This window comes from Mauremys reevesii, linkage group 12 (assembly GCF_016161935.1).
Source record: "Mauremys reevesii isolate NIE-2019 linkage group 12, ASM1616193v1, whole genome shotgun sequence".
In the NCBI taxonomy this organism is placed as follows: Eukaryota; Metazoa; Chordata; order Testudines; family Geoemydidae; genus Mauremys; species Mauremys reevesii.
The window spans coordinates 50,361,837-50,385,553 of record NC_052634.1 but is presented as its reverse complement, the minus strand read 5'-3'; the positions used below and the strand labels follow the sequence as shown (position 1 = coordinate 50,385,553).

Below are 23,717 nucleotides of genomic sequence, written 5' to 3'. Positions count from 1 at the left end.
GTGCGTTTGCTCCGGGTTTTAGCTGTGGGCCAAGTGCCCTCTGGCTTCTCGTCCGGGCTCCGTCCTCCATGCGCCTGAGCATCAGCGGGACTGTCTCAGGAGAGCAGCTGCCCCATCCCAATCTCCGCCCAGCCGGGGAAGGAGCAGAGGCAGCCCGGAGAAAAGACTCCTTTGAGCGCGGAGACGGCCGAGCATCTTATTTGCATAGCCACAGTGCATTGCGTGCAGCGAAGCGAGTCCCTGGTCGAGGGGCTGGTTTTGCTCCCTGTGTCCCCGGTTTCGATGATCCAACTCGGACTGCCAATCGGTTCAATTCCATTTCCTCTGAAAGCTAGCGGTGTAGCGGGCTGGGAGAGTAGTCACCCTGACTTTTGGGAGCGTAGGCGGTTGCCCCGGCAGCGCCTCTGCCACAAGTTCTACATACTCTGCTTTCTCTTCAGTTCGTATAAATCTTTCGCCTTTTACTAAAGATTTCCGTGGAGAGGAATGTTGATGAGTTTGTACCCAATTTTTTAAGGCTTTGTTTTGGCAAGGCTGTTGCTTGCTGTGAGAAAAACAGAAGAGTGCTCCCTGAGCTGGTGTCACTGGCTGAAGCTTTTCTATAGTATGAAAAAAGTATAGTGGGGGCACCTGGCATTGGCCACTGTCAGCAGACAGGATACTGGGCTAGGTCTTTAACTTGGACGGGTAGCTGGGAAGACGGTCAATCAGACAGAACCCGTTGGACAAACCTTTTCATTTCCTTTTTATTGCCTGACTCCTTTAATTCTTTTCCTTTTCCTTATTTCCCAGCAGACCGACTAGCCACCAGATTTGGGTGCTACCTGACTAGCTCCTTCTTTTGGGCAGCGTTGAACATGCCAGGGCACAGCCAGCTTCTGGATGCTCATCTGAATGTAACGCCTAGCTCTCACCTTTATTTCTGTTTCTTAGCTCTTTTGGGCCATCCATCTTTGGTCTGACCCGTAGGATCCCTGCATTAGGAGAGATGGCTAATTAATGAGCCCATAAACCTTGGAAATCAAATGAAACCTGAAGTCCGTAGAAGACCTCGAAAGGCCCTTGGGGGGTGGAGTGCGAGCTGAGGAAGAGTTCCTGCACAGCTTACCTCTCCATTCTCGTTTTCCTGTCCTGAGCGCAAAAGCCAGGAAGCAGCTCCGGGTAGGGAGGGGATACCATATGTGTGCAGTGGTTAGACAGGAAACAGCAAGGAACTGGACTCGTATGGAGTGAAACTGTAAGCATCTTCTGTATGCCTGATGGCTGCAGGTTTGAGAGAGTTATGTAGGAAGTGGAGGCTTTCGGTGGGCTTTCAGAGGAAATGTAATGGAAAGGCAGCCGAAAGTGGAATCCCAGGTTTTTAAACAATCCTCCACTAACACACCAAACAGCTCAGGTCTAGTTACTCATTGAAAATTAGAATAAAGTTACAGCAAGATTTCATCATAAATGAAGTCAAACCCTAAAGATTTCAGAACACAACTGCTATAAGGAGCCACGAGGGAAGCAATACAAAGTCAACCTTGCCTCAGAGAAAGGCAGTTAAACAATTTCTCTTTTTTAAAGCAGCATAATCTCCCCAAACGGAAGGGCACTGTTCCCGGAGAAGGGTCCTGGAGAGGGTTTTCCTCGTTGGTGCCGGCCATCCACCTCCCTGAAAGGCGGGAGCTAGGTCGACGGAAGAATTCTTCCGACCAAGGCGCGGACTGATGTAGCCGCGCCGATTTACGTTCCCCGTGCAGCCCAGGCCCGAGGGTCGGTGTGTGCTGAACAGTTAAGTCAAAACAGCTCCGTCCGTCAGAGGTGTGCAAAAGGGAAAACCCGCTGCTGGGCGACACGGCCACGCCGCCCTAACCCGCAGCGTAGCTAAAGGGCATTCGGGGAGGCGGTGGGTGGGCCTCAAGCAACGGAAAGCCCTCCTCCAGCATGGGGTTGTGACAGCCTAGTCTCCGTAGCACAGACAGGGTGGCCACCAAGAGACAGGAACAGACAGCGAAAGCCAAAGCGGCCCCAGGGCAGGGGGCGCGGCTGCCTGTTGGACGAGGAGACCGGGTGGGACAGGCGTTTTGGACAGGCCGTCCTCCCGTCAAAAGAGGAAGAGCCCGAGAAGAAGGGCCAGGCAAGAAGCTACAAGCAGGGAAAGAAGCAGAGCAGGCAGGCAGGCAGGCAGCTCCCCTTAGAGCCAAGGAAGGCACCGGTCCAAGCCCCCCAAAAGCAGACTAGAGAGCAGATCAGCTGCAAAAGACTAGGGAAAGCCAAGAACACAGAGAGACCCAAGTAAAGTTTCAGAGCTGAGCTTTGCTTACAAGGAGGAACGTGTGACAAAGATACCTAGAAGTACAGGGCCTGTAGAAAAGAGCACTCCCAAAGGCCCAGAATAACAGCTGTTTTCCTGAAAACCTGCTTTGCAGTGCACTAAGCCTAAACAGCCCACTATCGGTTGTCTGTTGTTCAAACCAATCACCAGGGGAGAGCACAAACGCAGTCCCCCACTACCACAAATTATGCAGTTGAGTTTCCCGCATTTGGGGAAATCACAGGGGTTAGCACACCCGTAGTGCAATGGATGACCCACATCCTGGGAAAACCACCTTCGTGATCATGGTATCTCCCCTGCCAGGTAAGTATGAGTTCCTGCTGCCCGGCCGCCGCCCGCCCTCGCTCGCCCCGCACTTATAACACACGGGGCGGACCGCCGCGCCCCCACCGCCGGCCTCGCCCACACCGGCCCCCACTGCCGACAGCTGCCCCGACGTGGCCCCCGGAGACCGTCCCTTCCCCACGCCGAGCTCCCGGTGCCAAAGTCGGGCCCTGCCTGGCAGCCTGCGTCCGCTCCCACGATGCTCTGCTCGCACACAGATCTGCATACCTGCTCACGCGGCTCCGCCCCTCCGCTCGGGCCCCTCCCCCTGCCCGCCCGGGCGCCGCTCTTGCGTGCTCAGCTCTTTGAGCTCAGATGGGGTGTAGTGCTCAGATCGAGTGCGACAGACCTTAACTTTGCCATGTGAGGGTCATTCTAGCCCCATTACCTGGCTTGCTTATTTATACCTACGACTGTCTTTAACTGTTGTATGCGTGATGTACCCTCACTGCTTGCTGACTGTATCTTGAACTCACCCACAGTATACCCCACATTGGGGACATTGCATACTGTATAAGTTATGTGCTGTCCAATACCAAAGTACTAGCATCCCCCTATACTCCGTATGTCACCCCTGATGACCAGTAACTGATGTTACAAACTCTCTGTATTATCTATTCTTAAACATTTTCTAATAAACATTTTAAACTAAAATTGCCCTATACTCTGTATGTCACCCCCGATGACCAATATCTGACAGTTCAACTCTCTGTATCGTTCATTTTCAAATATTTTCTAATAAACTTTAAATCTCTTCTTATCAGTTGAATATCGGATATGTCCTTTATTTGAGGACTGTATATTAAACTGATTTTTGAAACAGGGGGCTGGAATAGGAGCTTGCTCTGTCCACCCCATGCATTGACCTGGTATTGCAGTGCCTCCAGGACCGGTGGTGCCTCTCCTTCTGGGGAGAATCTTCTGGTTAGAAAAGCAGAAAGAATTTTACTGTAATGATGCCCCTTTAGAGCAGTTTTGTTCGAGTTGTTGAAAACAGATTGGAAACCCTTGTCTTCTTTACAATAAAATATTGTTATGTTTTCTTGGGGTCTAATGTTTTGTGAGGCTGTCGATAGATATGTGAGGTTCTTTGTCTTGCTAGAGGATTGTTTAAGGAGCTGGGATCCTTTTTTTCTGCGGCGAGTCTTTTCAACCATTAGTATGAGGGATGAAGGCTTTCCGGGCTGTTGGGGAGATGGTTGGTTGGTTGGTTGTTTTGTTTGCACGCACAGGCAGAGACGGCGCTGTTTAAAGCTGCTCCCGTGCATCAGGTCAGGTTAGCTGCAGCTCACCGAACCCCGAGGATCTCAGGTGAGCTACTTTGTAGCAGAGGCAGACCAAGCAGCAGGTACAATGCCGGGTCGCACCCCGGCTGGCAGATACAATCTCAATGACCGAGAGACGTTTTCCGTTGGACCGTATGAACTCGAACCGTAAACTCACTGAACGTTAAATCTCACCAAATGAGGGTCAACCCAGCCCCATCATCGTATCCACTCGTTATACTCCACACCTGAACATAGCCGTCATATGAACAACCTACCCTCCTATCTCAGTGTCTGTACGTTGACCCGTTAACCTTTTACTCCCAATCGGGGCTATGGCAGATGATGTATTCCTTACGCCACCTGATCTTAAACTGAATTTTGCACCCCCTCAACAATCTGTACGTTATTCCCTGACCACCAGAAACTTCTACGCCTAAACTCTGTGGCCTACACTTTTAAAAACAAACAAACAAATGAAAAAAACCCCCATCATCTTAGTAAAATCAGAGGCTGCCAGGAGGTTCAACCTGCTGCTCACTGCAGGACCGATCCCCCACTAAAGGGTCCCCCTCCTGGGTTGAGCTTGCAACCCTGGGTTTAGCAGGCTAATGCTCAAGCCACTGAGCTACCCCTCCCCCCTACGTTGACACTTGCTCGCGATCCCGGCTCCTGTCCCTTTGCAAGGTGTGTGCGTCTGCTCCTGGGTTTTAAGCCTGCTAACCCAGCGGGGGCCCGATTGCCCTCTGGCTTCCCGCCCGGCTCCCTCCGCCATGCGCCTGGGCGTCAGCGGGACTGTCTCAGGAGAGCAGCTTTCCCCCTCCCCCGCATCCCAATCTCCGCCCAGCTGGGGAACGCAGCCCTGAGAAAAGACTCCTTTGAGCGCTGGAGGCCGGCGGGGAACTCTCATTTCCATACCCACGGTGCATTGCGTGCAGCGAAGCCAGTCGCTGCTCAAGGGGCTGGTTTTGCTCCCAATGTCCCCGGTTCCCATGAGCCAATTTGGCATTTAAATCGGTTCAATTAAATTTCCTCTAAAAGGGAGAGGTTTAGTGGGGCTGTCGGTGTAGTTACTCCGAGTTGAGCGGAAGGCGCCTTTCCCCTGGCAGTGCCTCTGCAGGTTGCTCTGGTTTCTCTTCAGATGGTATAAATCTTTTGTCTCCCTCTGCTTCCCCGCTCCCGAAAAGCAAAAGCAAAAGCACAACTTTTCCTAGCGAGTAACCGTTATGCGTTTCCGCCCCAGTTTTGAGAGATTGTTATCTCATGTCGTGGGAAGAAAGCAGAATGGGGGTCGGACTTTTGCGCCTTGAACAGAGCGGTGGTGTGTGTTTCCTTGGCTAGCTGCTGCCTGTTTGTGGCTGGGAGGCAACCCTTACCGATGATGGCAGGGGGACAGCTCTCTCTTGTGTTCTGCAGTGATGCTGCAATTTTTTGTTGTGCCCCTCCCCTGCTGCAAACCAGGCAGGCAGGCTTGGAGGCCCGCGGAGGTGGGTCGAGCCCAGGTTTCCTTTGGCAGACGCCTGGTTGAGAACCGGTGCTGTATCCTATAGGGATCTTAGTCATCTCTTGTCTAAGCTGACAAGCCCTAATGTCTGTAGTCTCGTCTCATACTTTGGAAGCCTGCTATTTACCCCTTTCAGTTATAAAAACTGACTCTTGATTCCTACCCTTTCTTTCCTATCTGCTAACCAGTTACTGATCCATGAGAGGGAGGGGCTTGAGCCGTCTGGAGTAGCTCGTGACTGTGAGTGGCAACCTCAGGGCAGACTGTTGAGAAGCAGGGCACAACCCCCAAAATGGCTGTACGTTCTAGACTTAGATTTCACCAAGTGTCAGATACTGGATGATGTGCCTTTTATGACTTTTTAAACCCAAACTTGCGATTTGGGGATAATTTAAGCGTTCTGTGCAGAGGACTAGAAATACTTTTATTAACCTGTAGTTTAGATCATTTTAACATTCGCTGGAATCACAGTTTTAAATCTGTTCTTATCACTTTAATAACTGATACTTCCTCTATCTCAGGACTAGCTATTACACTGATTTTTGGAATAGGGAGACGGAATAGCAGCTTCCTCCATCCACTGCACACAGCGCCCCGTTATTGCGGCACTGAACCTCCAGGAACGGTGGGCCTCCCTATGGGGAGAATATCGTGGTTGAAGAGCAGCGAAGAAAAGTTGTGTTGTCTGTGTTACCATTTGGTTTGTACTAAGAGTATGGTTTCGAGTCATCTGTGACTCTTTCATCAGTTATTAGTTACATCTTATGATTAAGCCTCTGAGTTGAAAGGCTGCTCTTGCAGATTTTACTTTGTCGTTGTTTGTAGGTCAGTTAAACAGCTGCTTTCTTAGTCTATTCTGTGTAGGTTCTTAAACTGCTCTCTTTAGTATACCTTCCAGAATTAATGGCATGCTTTGGCTCGTTCTTTCCCTCGTCTCCCCACAGAAGAGAAAATTTCCATCCCTTTTCCCATTGGGAAAATGCCACCCTCTTAACCTAGGAAACAGTCTCTGTAAATGTTTTGCCCAGACGAGGGCTACTTCATAGGAGCAGAAGAGGAGGAAGGTTGTGGCCCTTTGAGTCACATTCCTAGCGTGACTCAAGGAAAATAATTAAAGAAAAAAAAAGTGTCGGGGGGGGGGGTGCGCGAGCGGCTCGGGGGCAGCAGGTCAGTGGGTGGGTTTTTGTGGAAAGGAGGAGCGTACAGGGAACTGTCTCTTTCTTTCTTTCTTTTTTTTTTTTTAACAGAATTGTGTGTCAAGGGTTCTTGCTTTGAATTCTTCCACTGGAGTCATTTTAGGGAAGTGAGCCTCACTTAGAGTTACCTCGCTACGGTGTTCGTTGCGTGGCTGAGTGCTCGCCCCGGCGAGGTAGAAAGCGGTGGGGGCAGGGGGTGTGCGCGTGCCGCAAAGCCTGAGCATCGCTTCTCGGCTCTTTGAGCTAAGATCAAGCGTAGTATCTGTTCTTATCAGTTTAATATCTGATATGTCCTTTTTTTGAGGAATGTATATTAAATTGATTTTTGGAACAGGGAGTTGGAATAGGAGCTTGCTCCATCCGCTCCACGCATCAGCCTGGTATTGCAGTATTTCTGGGCACGGTGCACCTTCCCCCAGGGAGAACATACTGGTTTAAGAAAAACAGATCAAAATTCTTTGTGCTCTGTGCTTCTCGGCTCCTTGGAGCTAAGATCAAGTGTAGTTGAGCTCAGGTCGAGTGTGACAGATCTTAACTTTGCCATGTGAGGGTCATTCTATCCCCATTACTTGGCTTGCTTATTTATACCTATGACTGTCTTTAACTGTTGTATGCCTGATGTACCCTCACTGCTTGCTGACTGTATCTTGAACTCGCCCACAGTATACCCCACATTGGGGACATTGCACACTGTATAAGTTATGTGCTGTCCAATACCAAAGTACTAGCATCCCCCTATACTCTGTATGTCACCCCTGATGACCAATAACTGATGTTACAAACTCTCTGTATCATCTATTCTTAAACATTTTCTAATAAACATTTAAATCTATGCTGTCCAATACCAAAACGCTAATATCCCCCCACAACCTGTATGTTACCACCAATGACACGATAACTGACGCTTCAAACACTTTGTATCGTTCATTTTCAAATATTCTCTAATAAACTTTAAATCTGTTCTTATCAGTTGAATATCTGATATGTCCTTTATTTGAGGACTGTATATTAAATTGATTTTTGGAACAGGGAGTTGGAATAGGAGCTTGCTCCATCCGCTCCACGCATCAGCCTGGTATTGCAGTACTTCTGGGCACGGTGCACCTCCCCCAGGGAGAACATACTGGTTTAAAAAAAACAGATCAAAATTCTTTGTGCTCTGTAAAGCTCTGTGCTTCTCGGCTCCTTGGAGCTAAGATCAAGTGTAGTTGAGCTCAAGTCGAGTGCGACAGACCTTAACTTTGCCATGTGCGTGGCTGAGTGCTCGCCCCGGCGAGGTGGGGGCAGGGGGTGTGCGCGTGCCGCAAAGCCCGAGCATCACTTCTCGGCTCTTTGAGCTAAGCGCAGCTCATGAGACGCTTAATGGTCTCGGACACTATCCACTGGTCCAGAGACATTTACACGGAGCACGTCACCGGCCACCACCAGTACCAGGAGTGAGCGGGCGTGACTCTGTGCACCCACAGGGGGGACGGAACCTGTGGACCCCCCGTTGGACTCTATCCCCTAAGCCATGAACCCACCAAACCATACTCCACCATGTGAGGGTTGTCCCAACCCCATTACTCAGCCTGCTTATTCGTGCCCATGACTATCTGTAACCTGTTTGTATGAGTGATGTACCCTCACCGCTTACTTGCTGTACCTTGAACTGACCCACCGTATACCCCGCATTGGGGACATGACAGACTATGTATATGTATGTGCTGCCTAACACCAAAATGTCAACATCCCCCCACAATCTGTATGTAACCCCCAATGACACAATAACTGACGCATCAAACACTTTGTATCGTTTATTTTAAATATTCTCTAATAAAATTTAAATCTGTTCTTATCAGTTTAATCTCTTTTATTATGAGATACATACTGAGGGGACCTAATAATGTCCCATAAGACAGACCCTGGGGCTCCTGCACCACAGCCCAGGGAGCAGGGGTGGCTCTACAAATCACGCTGCCCCAAGCAGCGCGGAGCGCTGCGCCGCCCTTCCCCGGTCCCGCGGCGGGTCCCCTCTTCCCGCGGCTCCGGTTGAGCTCCTGCCGGCATGCCTGCGGCAGGTCCACCGGAGCCCGGGACCAGCGAACCTGCCACAGTCATGCCTGCGGGAGCTCAACCGGAGCCGCGGGAAGACGGGACCCGCCGCAGTCACGCCTGCGGCAGGTACGCTCGTTCCGGGCTCCGGTGGACCTGCCGCAGGCATGACGGTGGGAGGTCAACCGGAGCCAAATGCCGCCCCCCCGGGAAACGGCCGCCCCAAGCGCCTGCTTGGTGCGCTGGGGTCTAGAGCCGCCCCTGCCAGGGAGCCACCCCCTGTCCAGGAGCACTCTGCTGCCCTGCACAGGCTCCCGACTATAGTAGCCCCTAGGGTCCCAGGGACATGCCGAGCCAGGAAGTCTGGAGACCGAGGTGCTACAGCAATCAGCTCCCGTATCCCAAGACCGACAGAGCAAGACCCCCCCCCACACAGGGGAGCAGGCGTCATGCTCCCCAGTTACCAGTGGATCACCCTGCTATCCACCTGCCGCCAGACAAACTCCTGGATACTCAGCAACACCCACAGCCCGAGAAACCTCTCCCTGATGACCAGCAGCTGCAAGGAGCTGACCTGACTGCCGAGCGCCACCCCCCACCGCTGGAGGAACCTACAGCCTCACCATCGCTAGCACCAGCTGGAGCCCGTTCCCGCCCGCCTCAACTGCCGGAGGAGACGCCCACTAACCAACCGCTACTCCCCATGGGTAAGTGCCCCACTGCACCCCAGCCCCGGCCCTCGCGGGACCCCACAGCCCCGCTATCAGGAGCCACCTGCACTGCGCTGCTGCTGCAGGGGCTGCCTGAGTAGCCCCACCGCAGGCTCCGGCCACTGCCTGAGACGCGGAAGAGTCCCTGCCCCAAGCCCCGCGTCCCAGCTGCTGCTGCCCGGGGATCCCAGCCTGCCCCGGCTGCCGCGCGGCCGGATCGCTGATCCCGATCTGCTGGGGGACTCCTGTCCCGTGCCCCGGTGGCTGCCGGATCAGCCCGGGGAGCCCCATGGCGGACCTCCGCTGCCGCGGCCCCGGGATCTCAGCCCCAGGCCCCGGCTGCCGCCACCTGATCGGCCCGGGGAGCCCCTCGGCGTGCCTCTGCCGCCGCTGCCCGGGGATCTCAGCCCCGGGACCCGGCGGTCGCCGCCTGATCGGCCATGGGAGCCCCTCCGCTGCCGCTGATCAGGGACTCCTGCTCGGCGCCCGGCGGCCGCTGCCCGAGCCGCCCGGGATCCCAGCCCCACGCCCGGCGGCCACTGCCCGAGCCGCCGGGACCCCAGCCCGCGCCCCAGCTGCCGCTGCCTGAGCGCCGGGGGACTCCTGGCACGCGCCCGTTTGCCGTTCCCGGGGCCCGTGGCGCCCTCGCGCCGCCGCCGCTGGGGCCGTCGGGGCCTCGGCCCGCGGCCCGACCGCCAATCCCGGGAACCCTCGGCGCGCCTCGCCGCCGCTGCCCGGGATCCCTGCCTAACGCCCGGCGGCCGCTGCCCGAGCCGCCCGGGGACCCCAGCCCCGCGCCCCGGATGCCGCCGCCCGGGCAGTCCGGGGAGCCCGGCGGGGTGCTCCGCTGCCGCTGCCTGGGCGCTGGGGACTCGGCCCTCGGCCCATTTGCCGCTCCCGGGGTCGCGCGCGCTCGCTGGAGCCGCCGGGGCCTCCTGCCCGCGCCCAATCGCCAATCCCGGGAACCCCTCGGCGCGCCTCCGCCGCCGCTGCCCGGGGATCCCCCGCCCGGCGCCCCGGCCGCTCCCGCCTGGGCGGGCTGGGGAGCCCTGCGGCGTGCTCCCGCTGTTGCGGCCTGAGCCGCCGATTCCTGCCCCGCGCCCCAGCGGCTGGTGCCCGAGCCGCCGGGGGATCCCGTCCCCACGCCCCGGATACCGCCGCCTGGGCGGCCCGAGGAGCCCCGCGGTATGCTGCCGCTGCTCGTGCCACCGGGGGACCCCTGTCCCGGCACCGAGCCCCAGCTGCCGCCGCTGCTTGGGCTGCCCAGGGACTCCTGTTCCGCGCCCCAGTGGCCGCTGCCCGAGCCGCTGGGGGACTGCCGCCCCTCCTCCCGGTTACCGCCGCCGCCCTGGCAGCCTGGGGTGACCGGCTACGTGCTCCAGCCGCTAACGGCTGAGCCGCCGGGGGATCCCTGCCCCACGCCCCAGCCACCTGCACAGCCTGGGGAGCCCCGCTATATGCTCTGGCCGGAGCAGCCAAGGGATACCTGCCCCACGCCCCAGCTGCTGCCCGAGGGGCTCTGCCGCAGGTTCCTGCTGCCGCCCCTCTGGCCGGGGATCCCTGCCCCCTGCCCTGGCTGCCGCTTCCTGAGCGGCCCGGAGAGCCTCGCGAAGTGCCTGGGCAACTGCCACCCGGCCTGTCGGAAGACTCCTGTCGGGAGCCCCAGGCGCCGCCACTCGCCAGAAAGTTAAGCAACCAGCACCCACAACCTCTACCAGGATAGCATCCTGTCTAGGAACAACTCACTGGTCAATAGCTGGGGTGTGAAATCCTCATTTCTTTGTTGTTCTATCACTGTAGTCCCCACTTTCCTATTGCTTGTCTGTATAATCTCTGTCTGGTGCTGTGATTGTTTCTATCTGCTGTATAATTAAATTGTTGGGTGTAAACCAATTAAGGTGGTAGGGTATAAATGGTTAGATAATCATGTTACAATATGTTAGGATTGGTTAGTTACATTTCAGTAAAATGAGTGGTTAGGGTATAGCTAAGCAGAACTCAAGTTTTACTATATAGTCTGCAGTCAGTCAGGAAGTAAGGGGGGGAATGGGAATGGGAATGAGAATGAGAAAGGGGGTAGGAGAATTAGAATTATGTTTTGCTAAGGGAGGGAATAGGAACAGGGAAGGGGAACAGGGACATAGGCAAAGCTCTGTGGTGTCAGAGCTGGGAAGGGGGATACTGAGGAAGGAAATTGGAATCATTGCTTGCTGGAAGTTTACCCCAATAAACATTGAATTGTTTGCACCTTTGAGCTTCGTGTATTGCTGCTCTCTGGTCACGTGAGAAGGACCAGGGAATGGGAGGGTGCTGGGATAAACCCTCTAACAACTCCAAGTACGTCTTTCAGGGTGTGAAAAACCCCAGAACCAGTATAATTAAACTGACCTAAGCCGTGGTTAGATAGTGCTAAATGAAAGGAAAGATTGTTCTGCCAATGCAGCTATCACAGGAATGGAAAACCCCTCCCCTCACTGAAGCAACTGTCTACTCCACTCAGCCACAACTACTTGTTGTACAGCTGCTGCACTACACCATGATTCTGTTCTCACAAAATTGTCACTTCAAATTGCTCAGATCAGCTCCCCCAGCACACTCACGGTTGTACATTAGTGTAAGTGTGTCCATGGCTGAACAGCAAGAGTTCTTGCCCATTTCCCTTCCAGCTGTAGCATGATTAGTGTGTTTGTGGCTAACAACATTGCTATAGGTTGTTGTTCATTCCCCACACTGACAATTCAGACAGTCCCTTTCCTATTCGAATCTCCACCCTATCATTCCAATACCAGGGGTCAGGATCTCTCTGGGGCACTGAAATGTTTCAGGGGGCTGGTGCATGAACTCAGCCTTGCATTCCATCCCTGATGTTTCATGGACTAACAACAGCAGCAGAAAGAAAGAGCCGAGCCAATATCTCCCTGGCAGGGATGCAGGTGGCCACGTCCCCTCTCTCTGACCATTGCCATTGCAGGAGAGAAGGGTTCACTGGAATCAAATGCCCTGGCTCAGACCAGAGACACAGGGAGGTTTTGCTGTTCATGGATCTCTGCAAATGAAATTGTGTCTCTGTGTGAAATTGAGACGGGAAATGAAACGTCCACATGTGGCCCAGTGCCCTAAGGAATGTGGGTGAAGGACTCTGGCTGAGAAATTATTTAACAGGAATTTGTATCAATTTATTGCCCTGATTAAAAGCTATGGCTAAAAGGCAGCCACTGTTGTTAGTACTTGAACCTGCATGGAGACACCCGAGTGGGTGTCAAGTCCATTATCTTAACGAGGGATAGTTGATTATTTTATCAAGATCCAAATTTCTTGGTCAAGGTCTAGTTAATGTCTAGATGCCAGAGAAAATAATACACTGATGATATTAAGGAGAATATAGAAAGATTTTGCAGTCACTATAGGCATAACTATGACGATTGTTTCGTGTATCACTCTTTATATGTGACACCACCACTGCCTTTCCCTTTAGACTTCTAGTTAACAAAGGGTAAAACTAAACATCACTTCAGATACAAGGGAGCATTTGTGTTCATTCCTGCGAGCTACACAGGGGTTTGATGTAGCTGCTTTCAATCCTCCAGCTCTGCTGGGATAAGTAGCATTTCAGGCTGTCACTGAATTGAAGAAGGAGATCATTTTTTTGAAAGGTTACGCCTCCTCTTAAAGGTATTTGTCTGGCTGGTAGCCCTGGATCCCAGGTCTCTCCTGAGGAAGAAAGTTTCTGTGCAAAATACCAAAACTTTTAACAGAGAGGAGGAAGGCGATAGCCACATGATGGGGCCAGTATGTACCACAACATGGTTCTTTTATGTGGGATGACTCTGAACACTGACTGATCTCCACTCCCTTGGATTTGAAGAGATGTTTAGTTGTGCACTTGGGAACCTGTAAGACTGAAGCAATTTTATGGATGGTGACACTAGGATTGAAGGGTTATTTAATGTTGTAGAAATTGTTAAAAACACTGAGCTTCAACTGGAACTGCCTGTTATTAAAGGCTGGTTTCCCCATGTCAGTTCCATAAGCTCTGCTAGAAACACCCTGGGTTCTCTCCTGCCTTGGTGGGAACTGGAGGGAATCATCCCCTGCTGCCCTTGGCTCCAGGCTGGTTTTTCTGGGGAGGGGACGTGGAATTGATTTGTTTGCTGTTGAGAAGGGAGCCAGGCCAGTTCTCAGGGAACGAGAACTCCCAGCATCTTCCCAGCCCAGCCCAGGCTGCTGCCCTGTCCCAGCCTCTGTTCCCCTGGGGGCCCCGCATGTTTGACTCTAGAGCAGGCCGGGAGCAGCAGCTGAGGCAGAGGACAGCCTAGGCTGGGCAGATAAGAAGGAGTTTAGCCAGCAAAAAAGGTAAAATGGCAGGGGAGTATTACCTTGGACTCGATGGCATTTCTCCATTGGTCTCTCTGCTTGGGGGCAGGGACAATAACACGTCCTGCTGCATTCGTTATTTCAAAGGGCAGTTTAGGATTTTCATTCTCACACACGGTGCACAAAGCAGGACTCAACCTTTGGCGTAAACTAAACAAGCTGCTCACAGATTCTAGCAGCCACAATGAGCATTTGGGGGAGAGCTCAGACCTGCCCCTGTCCCAGAGGGAGGGGGTCATCTGTGTGGGGACTGGACCACTGAGCTATCAGCTCCTAACTCCCAAACTTTCAGTAACTCTATTATCAGTGCCTGTGAGTGTTATTTAAACCATAAGAAAAACCACACTGGGCTAGACCAAAGGCCCATCTAGCTCTGAAACTTCTCTTCTGACAGTAGCCAATAGCAGGTGCTCCAACAACCAGGCACCACTGGGAGTTGAACCCAGGATCTACTATTTACAAAACAGGTGCTTTAGCCAGCTAAGCCATGGTACCTGTAAGAGACTAAAACACACTGTCTGCCCACACCTGACTCTCTGCCATCGCTACCAGGGCCTGACAAGCTTTGCTTGTCTTTGGATTCTCCAAAGCAGAGGAGCAGGTGACATTTCCCTTACAAGTTGTGTGTGAGTGAATCTTTGGCCAGGTCTGCACTACAAAGTTGTTTCAGCAGAATTATATTGCTCAGGTGTGTGAAAAACACACAACGCTCTCTCGGTTGGCAGCTTGTGGCTGGTGCACACACTGCAATGCCACGTCTGGCGACAAAACTGCCCTGTTTTGCTGACAAAATAAAATGACTTCGATGAGAGGTCTAGAGCTTTTTGCAGCAAACTGAAAGTAACAGACTAAATTCTGCTGTTCATTATACCACCACAACTCGCCTTCTCCAGTATCCCACAATGCCTGCTGTGAACTTGCCTGCCCTGCATTCCTGTTACAGAGCCACAGGCCCCTCCCCTTTCATTGCTCTGGGAAGTTCTGAAAGCTGAGCGTGCTGCTCTGCTCCGGCAGCCAGGAGTAAATCACCGCCGTGGATGCTGCTCTCTCCTGCCCTGCGAACACAGAGCAGGGTGGTGGGAACTTCCTGACAGTGTAGGGGGGCCACTGGCATCTGAACTGTGACACCCCCAGGACACCCCTTCCCTCGAGGAGGCTCTTACCTTCTAAACAGGGACTTCTGTTTTCTAGTAAAATCACTAAAAGGGAAGGAGAAAACTCAAAAGAGGTTCCTCCTGGCGCTCATGTGCCTGAACCCGAATACTCTCTCAGTCCTCAAAGAGAGACCTGGAGAAGGAGACTTGCTGAAGCAAAGCCACAGGGGTCTCTGAGGTTTCCCTGGCCCCTCGCCCCTGTCCTGCCTGGCTGATGTCAGCATCTCTCTGTGAGGTCACCACCTCCCCACCACCTTTGACCAATAGTCTGAGGTCCTGCAAAAAGCCTTTGTGATGTCACTGCCACACCCCTCCCTTGCTGTGCCAATGTCCTGCCCCTGGCCAGGCACTTTGGAGGTTTGAGCTACTCCCTGTGGATCACCCCACTCAAGGAGCGTTCGTTCTAGGCAGCAAGCTGGCTAGACAGGAAAACATCAGACGCTGCTCCCAATGCTACACTCAGTTTTTCAGAAATTAGTCGATTTTATGGCCAGAAGAGACCACTAGAGCATCTTATTTGACCCCCTGCATATCACAGGCTTCCTGTATGACACAATAGCTACTTTTGGGCAACTTTGAGCTTGTGGGTTCAAAGATGGGGACCCGCAGGTATTCTCCCCCCACCCTAACCCTTAGGGTAGGATTCCTTCTCGCTGCCACCAGTCAGGTTAAAGTGTCTGACACACTGCCTGTCCCCCAAGCTTCCCCTGGGAAACCCAGATTCAAACCCCTTGAATCTCTACACACAGGGAAGCAGCCCACTTCCCCCTCCCTCTCCTGCTTTCTCTGCTTGGAGACAACCCTTGTCTCCACAGAGTGGCACCTAGCTTCCTTCCCCTGAATCCACAGGTAAGGAACTTAACCAAGTCCTGAACTTAAAAGAGTTTATTAAAAGAATAAAACAAAGAAGAGAAAAAAATACACAATCTCTATAAATCCAAGATAGACATTCATAGGGTCTAATCTTATTAATCCCTGAAGAAATTTCTCTCTCTTCCTCAGTACAAACAATACAGGCAAAATTATGAATAATCAATACAAAACACACAGAATTGTGTGGGGAAATCGCAGGGGTCAGCACACCTACAGTGCAATGGATGATCCTCACCCTGAGAAAACCACCTTCATGATCATGGTATTTCCCCTGCCGGGTAAGTATGAGTTCCTGCTGCCCGGCCGCCGCCCGCCCTCGCTCGCCCCGTACTTATAACACACGGGGCGGACCGCCGCGCCCCCACCGCCGGCCTCGCCCACACCGGCCCCCACTGCCGACAGCTGCCCCGACGCTTCCCCCAGAGCCCCTCCCTTCCCCACGCCGAGCTCCCGGTGCCCGCGTCGGGCCCTGGCGGGCTGCCTGCGTCCGCGCCCGCAATGCTCTGCTCGCACACAGATCTGCATACCCGCCCACGCGGCTCTGCCCCTCCGCTCGGGCCCCTCCCCCTGCCCGCCTGGGCCACCGCTCTTGCCTGCCCTGTAGTGGTAGCTGGTCCCGTCCCGGGAAGCCAGGCCAGCAGAGAGACAGCGTGGCCCACCTGCTGCTGGGGAAAGAGCGCAGCTTGCGTGTGGCTTCTCTCCCTCTCGCTCTCTCTCTCTCCCCACCGGCAGTTGGTCCAATACAGGAATGACCTCCCCTCCCCTCGCAAAAAACCCACCTTTCCAAACAGTCCTTCTTTCCCTGCCCCCTAATTCTGCTTTCACACCCTGGGACCATCTCCTGGCTTTGTCTCCCCCCCCCCCCAGGTGAAGCAGAGATGGCGGCAACTTCAGCCACTGAAGCCAGCCCCAGCGAGCGCTGCAAGCCGCCCCGGGTGTGTGTGTGTGTGTTTGCAGACACAGGAAGGGAGCAGCTGGGAGCGGTGGGTGCTGGGAACAAGGAGGCAGGAGAACAAAGCCCAGAGATGGGACATTGGGCAGCTCCTGGGGGCGGGGCTCGGGCACAGACGGGGGCGGGGCAGCTCCCGGGGCGGGCTCTGGCACAGGCCGGGGCGGGGCAGCTCCTGGGGCGGGGCTCTGGCACAGCCAGGGGCAGGGCAGCTCCTGGGGCAGGGCTCTGGCACAGCCCGGGGCAGGGCAGCTCCTGGGGCGGGGCTCTGGCACAGCCCGAGGGCAGGGCAGCTCCTGGGGCGGGGCTCTGGCACAGCCCGGGGCGGGCAGCTCCTGGGGCGGGGCTCTGGCACAGCCCGGGGCAGGGCAGCTCCTGGGGCGGGGCTCTGGCACAGCACGAGGCAGGGCAGCTCCCGGGGCGGGGCTCTGGCACAGGCCGGGGCAGGGCAGCTTCTGGGGCGGGGCTCTGGCACAGCACGAGGGCAGGGCAGCTCCCGGGGCGGGGCTCTGGCACAGGCCGGGGCGGGGCAGCTCCTGGGGGCGGGGCTCTGGCACATTGTGACGCAGGAGCCCGGGCTCAGCAGCTGCTCCCTGGTGGCCACGTGCTGCCAGCAGCGCTGGAGCCGCCCGGGCCGGAGCGGAGCCGCTGTTCTCAGCTGCAGCCAGGATCTGCCCCCGGCCCCGCTGGGATCCAGGTGGGGCCAGAGCCTGGGGCCCGGGGGTTCCCCGTTGTGTGGCTGGCGGGGACGGAGGGAGAAGCCGGAGCTGCAAGCGGGGGAAGGGCAGTGGGGCAGGTGGGGGTTGAACGGTCTCTGGGCAGCCGGGAAAGTCCAGGGGGAGAGTGTGTGTGAGTGGGGGGGGAGATACCTGCCTCCTTCCCCGGTCTGTGCCACTTCCCTCCCCAGCACTGGTAACAAGTCTCTCTGGTTCTCCCCCTTTTCTCTCCCCTCACCACACAGGACCGTCAAACCCAAGGAGATTCCCTCGTTTTTCCTAAAATTATTGACTCTCTAGTCTCTTATTTTTCCCGATTTTCTCCATAATTCTCAAATATCAATTTAAATTTTCCTCATATTTGGGGGGCTTCCCCCCACCCCCCATTTCATCTGCAGCAATTCGTCCTTGTTTGGGTGGGAAATTGTTGCCATGAGTCATTCCCCAAAAGGGATGGGGGTTCCTGGGTGCTGTTTGGGGGAGCCCTGAGACACAGCTCCCTCTGGGGTGGAGATGGGGTGGCCGTTCTCTGCCAGCCACAGGGCATGGCTGGGGCACCGGTGGGGAAGGAGGAACCAGTGTCCCCTATGGAGCCTTCCCAGCCCCTTTGGTTCTGCTCCTTTCTAGCATTTTGTTCAGAGACTTTATTACTGCAGAGGCTGAAAAATGTCTGTGGATTTACCCCTGGCAGGAGGGGTCAGGTCTGCACTGTAATAAAGAGATTGAGCATTTCCCAGCATGGCAGAGTCTAGGATGTCTGTCTGCAGGGAAAGGGCCTGGGGGAATTGTGATGTGAAATGAACTAAAGCCAGTTCTGAAACCTCCACAACTGCCCTTCTCACCCTGCCAGGCTGCAGAATGATGCCCACGTCTCGCTCCGGTTCATCCCATCCTCCCATGGGACAGGGAAGGGAAATGGCTGCAGAGGAGCCCGTTCAGGTAGGGATTATTGGGGGTTATTGGTGGGTTCCTGCTGGAGGGAGAGTGACAGCAGATACACAGGAGGTGGGAGGCTTGGGCAGTCTGGTTTAGAGGTTGGTGCGGGGCAGGAAATTCACAGGGTGGAGAATGGGAGGAAGCCAGGGTGTAGCAAACCTGTTGGGATCTGGGTAATATGTGGCTTCCATTCTAGGAACAGACCCATGAGGTTAGAAGGTGGAAATGCTCTGATTTGTGGAAGAGCAAAGAACACACCTAGGTGGGGCTAGGTAAGGGGAGCAGAATCCCAGGGCTGGAGCCTCACCGACTAACCAGCGGCGGCTGTGAGATGTAGAGGGGCACCCACCAATGAGGCTTAGTCAGGGGTTCTCAACTGTTTTCTTTCTGAGGCCCCTGAACATGTTATAAAACCCCCACTGCCCTGCATATGCCTGGTTTTCTGCACAGAAAAGCAAGGGCTGGTGTTAGGGGGTAGCAAACGGGGGTATTGCCTGGGGCCCCATGTGACAGGGCCCCCCACAGAGCTAATTGCTCCAGCTTTGGCTTCAGCCCCTGGTGGCAGGGCTCATGGCCCCAGGCAGGGAGGTTTGGGCTTTCTGCCTTGGGCCCAAGCGAGTCTAACACTGGCCCTGTTTGGAGGAGCCCCTGGAACCAGCTCGCAGCCCCCCAGAGGTCCAGGGACCCCTGCTTGAGAACCACGGCCTTAGGGGATGTGCCCCTCCCCCATACCCAGCTCCAGGGCTGGCCTGAGAGAAAATGGCGCCTTGGGTGAACTTGTATTTTGGTGCCCCCCATCCCCCCTGGCCCTCACGGGCTCCCCACCGTCACGTCCAGGCCCCGGTGCCTCCCTCTAGTGCTTAATTTGTATTGAAAGAGGTGCCAGAGCTCAGCCATGGCACAAATTCAGCACTGGCAGGGCAGCCTGATAGCGGCGGGTGCTGGCCGAGCGCCAGCTCTGAAGGCCATGCCACCGCCAGCAGCAGCGCAGAAGTGAGGGTGGCCTGGTGTGTGGTGTATTGTGCAGCCTTTTATTTAAAGTGCAGTTTGTAATGTGGCATTACACCGCCGCGGGGTCGGCTCTGGTGGCGACAGTTTCAAGCTTAACAGAGTGAAAGTCGCCTCTGCTACTTGCTTCAAATGCACAGTCTCTAGGAACACACAAAGACCAAGGGGAGTGACCACACAGACATTCACAGCTACAAGGTCTAGTCGGTTTTACAAGTTTTATTGAAGTTACAGTTAAGGTTATGACGACCCAAGGCATATAGACATTATATGAAGACCTGTGCAAAAGTTACAACTCTAGTTCTACTCACATCCTGTTCAATAGTATTAGGGTCTGAGGTGTCTCTCATGGATTGATCATCAGTAGAGGGATGGTTCCTGCTGGAATTTCCCATAGGGAGCTCAATTTTCCTGCTCTGGGCACCCCCTTTTTATAATGTGATTCTGATTATACCTCATTAGCATTGACACACAACCTGTATCCTGTGGTTAAGGCACATTTGGAAACAGAGGTGCCTTTACAAAAAAATTTTTATTTAAAATTAATCTTCCTGCTAATTGTTCACCCTGTTACCACTTGGTACCTCTTTTCCCATAATCTTAATACAGCCACATATTAAATTTAAAAGTAAATTTAGAACAATCAGGAGACAATACAGCAAGATATTCCCTATCCCAAGCCTTGAGGTATCAGTTCTGGAGCTTTAATGCAGGTATCAGAAACACAAGGTTGATACTTTTTACCCCATCTTTAGTAGAGATAAATAAAAATAAATAAAATCTGCTTACGTTCTCTAAGAGACACGCTCCATGTTACTGCCATTATCTCCTCTATTTTAGTCAATTGTTTTTCATTCCACTGAAAACATATTTACTTAGTTTACATAGGGGATTAAAGTTTTTTTTCTCTGTTTTACGAATGGGAATTTATTTCTCTAGTTATTTCGGCATTTGTGTTAACTGGTCACTATCATGTAGGTGACTCACTAACATTTCACTCCATCATTGCTATTAGTATCATACTTGGAACTGTATTTATTTTCATAGACATTTTAAGTTACTTTACAGACAGATTTAAAAATACAATCTGAAGATAAGTGATCTTCATCTGCACAGTGTCTAAAGTTTTGAGTTTAGCTAATTTTTTTTAAATGAGCCCTGCTAAGGTAAGTACATGCAAAATGTAGAGTCTGTTATTTGACTGTACCATTTTAAATAATGAATGACAAAGCACAATACGGTAATAACAGTAATAATGATAATTACTCCAGCCAGGACAGGTGAGGCATTTTAGAACTCATTACTCAAAGAATTGAATTTAAGCATAAGACAGAAATAAAATTTTGAAATGCACAGACCAGTTAGAAAGCTAAAATACCAGCACTGTCATCCTGACCAAATGTGAAAGAATAAAATTACAGAGACTATGTGCACTTTGCACATTTTGACAGGAAGTAAAAAGAAGTAATAACAGTAATTGAAGTGTCTATTGTGGGGTGAGTGTGTGGGGGTGGGGGGTGAGTCACAGCCCGCTGTCGCTTCCAGCCCAGCGACACTCACTAGTCCGAAGGCTCGTTCACACGGCAGCAGGGGCCAGCAGCTCCCACTCCTGACCCAGAGGCAGCAGCACAGAATCATGTCCCCCCCCCCCACCACCACCACCCCTCAGCTCAGCAGAGACTGGGCACAGAGGCAGGAGGGTGGGGCCTCCCTGACATCAGCAAACCCCCTCCCCCCCCCGCCGCACGGCACACAGGAGGCTCCTGGGAGCAGCTTGGCCGGGGCAGCTCCCAGTGGGGGAGGGGGCAGGGCTGCAGGAAGAGCTGCAGGGGCAGACAGCTGAAGAGAAGTGGGGGGAGGAGAGACCGGACACCCCTGCTGGAGGAACCCCCTCAGCAAGGCCCCCCTGGACCGTCATGTCGTCTGCCCCCCACTAAGTCTGGTCCTGTCCTGCTCTTGACAATGAGAACAGCGTTGGGCTCTCTGCCAGCGAGCTCTCCCTGCGCCCTGCCAGGGGCTCCATCTCCTGTATCCGTCTGCGGCTAGTAGGGGGGTGACGGATCTGCTGGGAGAGACAAGGGGCTCTCGCTTCGTCCCCTCACCCTGGCATTTCCTGGATGCTGTGAATGGGGTGGAGGTGGGACTCCTGCCTGTGAGCCACCCAGAGCTTCCCTTTGATTGGCTCCTTTCCCCCCATGAGTGGTGGGGTTGTGACGGGGGCAGCAGGTACTGAGTGTTGGACTCTTGCTCTTTCAGGGGCCGGTGACCTTCGAGGAGGTGGCTGTGTATTTCACCAGGGAAGAGTGGGCTCTGCTGGACCCCGCTCAGAGAGCCCTCTGCAGAGACGTCATGCAGGAGAACTATGAGACGGTGGTCTTGCTGGGTGAGGAGTCCTGTCCCCTCGGTTATTAGAAGCTGTGGGGGCTCTAAAAAATCTGAGCAGTGATAACTTTATACCTTTAATTGTCATACAAGTTTTGACAAGTTCCCTTGCCCCACTTTTTTTGCCTTATCTCCCACCCACTAAAATAATTTTTGGACATGTGCCTTTTTGGTGCCAACAGTCATTTTAAAATTGCATTTAATGTATCTGTAAACGGGCTACTCACCACCGCGGCGCCTCCTGCTGGTTTTTCCGGGGAATTGGCTCTTTTCCAGCCCGGAGCGCCCTCTGCAGGCCGGTGATCCCCCTTTTTCCTATCGGCCCCGTGTCCCTCCCAGGACCCGGTGCCCCTTTAACTATAATTGGGTCTCCCCCTCCCAGGGGAACCCCCACCCTACTATCCCCACTTTGCCTCAGTAGTGGCCACTGACAGTCATGGTCTAGCCCCACACCCTGGGGCAGACTGCAGTATCAGCCCACTCATCACAGGCAATAGGGGGTTGGACCTGCTGCTTTACCTACTCCTGGGTTGTCCCTTGCAACCCCCAGTACCTCTTGCCCTTTCCTAGGCCGCAGCCTGGGGCTTTCCAGGCTGGAGCTTCCCTAGCTCCTCAGCCCTTCCCCAGCCCTGCTTCACCATAGGTACCTTTTCAACCTCTAAGCAGCCAGGCCCATCTCCCTCTGGAAGCAGAGAGAGAGACTGACTGCTCCTGGCTTCCCTGCCTTCTTATAAGCCCCAGGGCTTCAGTTTGGGGCGTGGCCGCAGCTGCAGCCACTTCCTTAATCAGCCCAGCTTCCAGAGCCACCGCTCTCAAGCCCTGGCAGGCAGCATTTCAAGCCCCTCCGGGCAGGAGCAGGGTCCACCCTGCTACACACCCTCCCCCTCAAGAACCCCTCGGGGGGGGCAGGCGGGGTGTTCTACCGGCCCAGCATTCTTCTCAGCTGGGCCCGCAGGGAATCTCTTTCTTGCCGCAGGCCCTCCATTGTTTGGAGCAGCCTGTTGACTTCCCCCTGGTTCCGGGTCCCCACCATAGACCTCCCTGGTCCTCTGTGGGTTCCCCCCTCAGTTTGGGTTCCCTGGTTACGGCGAGGCCGTTTTGCCCCAGCCCCTTTCTGCTTAGGGGCCTCGGTCTGGACTACCCCTTCCTGGCGGGGGGTCCCAGACCGAGCCTCAGTTACAGGCACGTCCCCTTTCTGCCCCAGGGGGTATTGCCTCGTGACGTGGCCCTTGGGGTGGCAGTGGAAGCACCCTCGAGGCCTCCCCCCTGCTTCGGCCCCAGTTTTGTGGGTCTTAGCTCTTCTTTCTGGGCTTGGCTGGGCCCTGCGAGCTCCGTGGGGGCACTCCCTCTTCAAGTGCCCTGGTTTCCCACAGGCCCAACAGTTCCTTGGCCTTGGCCCCGGCCTCCTGCCCCGGGTGCCTGGGCTCCAATGAGGTCCGTGTGCCCTCCCCTGCCGCAGCCCCGCTTGCTGTTCGGCGAGCCGAGTCCCACAGGCTCTACAACAGGAGTCTCTGTATCGTTTCTCCACCATTTTGGGCTCAGCTCGTCTCTGCGTGCCCGGTCTCGGACTCGGGGCCCAGGCGGCCGGCCCTAGAGGGGCCTCGGCTTCCAGAAAGTCTTCCATGAGGGTGATTGCTGCGCGCAGTGTTTGCGGTCGGTGCCGGAGCACCCACGCCCGTCCAGGTTTCGGGAGAATGTGAGTGAACTGCTCAAGGACGATCTGTTCTGTCAGTTCCGCGGTGGTTCCCCGCTCAGGCTGTAGCCACCTGCTAGCCGCGTCCTTTAGTTCCTGGGCGATGGCCTGGGGCCGGGCGCCTGGAGGATAAGGCGTTCCCCGAAACCGCCATCGAAAGGTCTCGGGGGTAATGTCGAAAGCGTCCAAGATGGCGGCTTTCACTCGCACATAAACTCGAGCCTCATCGTCGGGGAGCCCCCGGTAAGCCGTCTGCGCAGGCCCCGTCAAATAGGGGGCGAG

General features: G+C 54.5%; 6 non-coding genes and 1 pseudogene across 6 annotated transcripts; 5 read left to right on the top strand and 2 right to left on the bottom strand.

Annotated features, from left to right (window-relative positions):
• The first annotated feature begins 420 nt into the window (after positions 1–420).
• Positions 421–536, top strand: LOC120375960. Its single transcript, XR_005586891.1, has one exon. It is a non-coding gene; the product is annotated as a U5 spliceosomal RNA (small nuclear RNA).
• A 1,928-nt stretch (positions 537–2,464) lies between these two features.
• On the bottom strand, positions 2,465–2,628 carry LOC120376190. Its single transcript, XR_005587097.1, has one exon. It is a non-coding gene; the product is annotated as a U1 spliceosomal RNA (small nuclear RNA).
• Positions 2,629–3,358: 730 nt separating this feature from the next.
• LOC120376475 lies at positions 3,359–3,544 on the top strand. The gene has a single exon (XR_005587350.1). It is a non-coding gene; the product is annotated as a U2 spliceosomal RNA (small nuclear RNA).
• A 2,309-nt stretch (positions 3,545–5,853) lies between these two features.
• LOC120376501 lies at positions 5,854–6,046 on the top strand. Its single transcript, XR_005587363.1, has one exon. It is a non-coding gene; the product is annotated as a U2 spliceosomal RNA (small nuclear RNA).
• Positions 6,047–6,828: 782 nt separating this feature from the next.
• Positions 6,829–7,020, top strand: LOC120376325. The gene has a single exon (XR_005587212.1). It is a non-coding gene; the product is annotated as a U2 spliceosomal RNA (small nuclear RNA).
• A 509-nt stretch (positions 7,021–7,529) lies between these two features.
• Positions 7,530–7,715, top strand: LOC120376429. Its single transcript, XR_005587308.1, has one exon. It is a non-coding gene; the product is annotated as a U2 spliceosomal RNA (small nuclear RNA).
• Positions 7,716–15,854: 8,139 nt separating this feature from the next.
• On the bottom strand, positions 15,855–16,037 carry LOC120376300 (annotated as a pseudogene).
• Between the last annotated feature and the right edge of the window lie 7,680 nt (positions 16,038–23,717).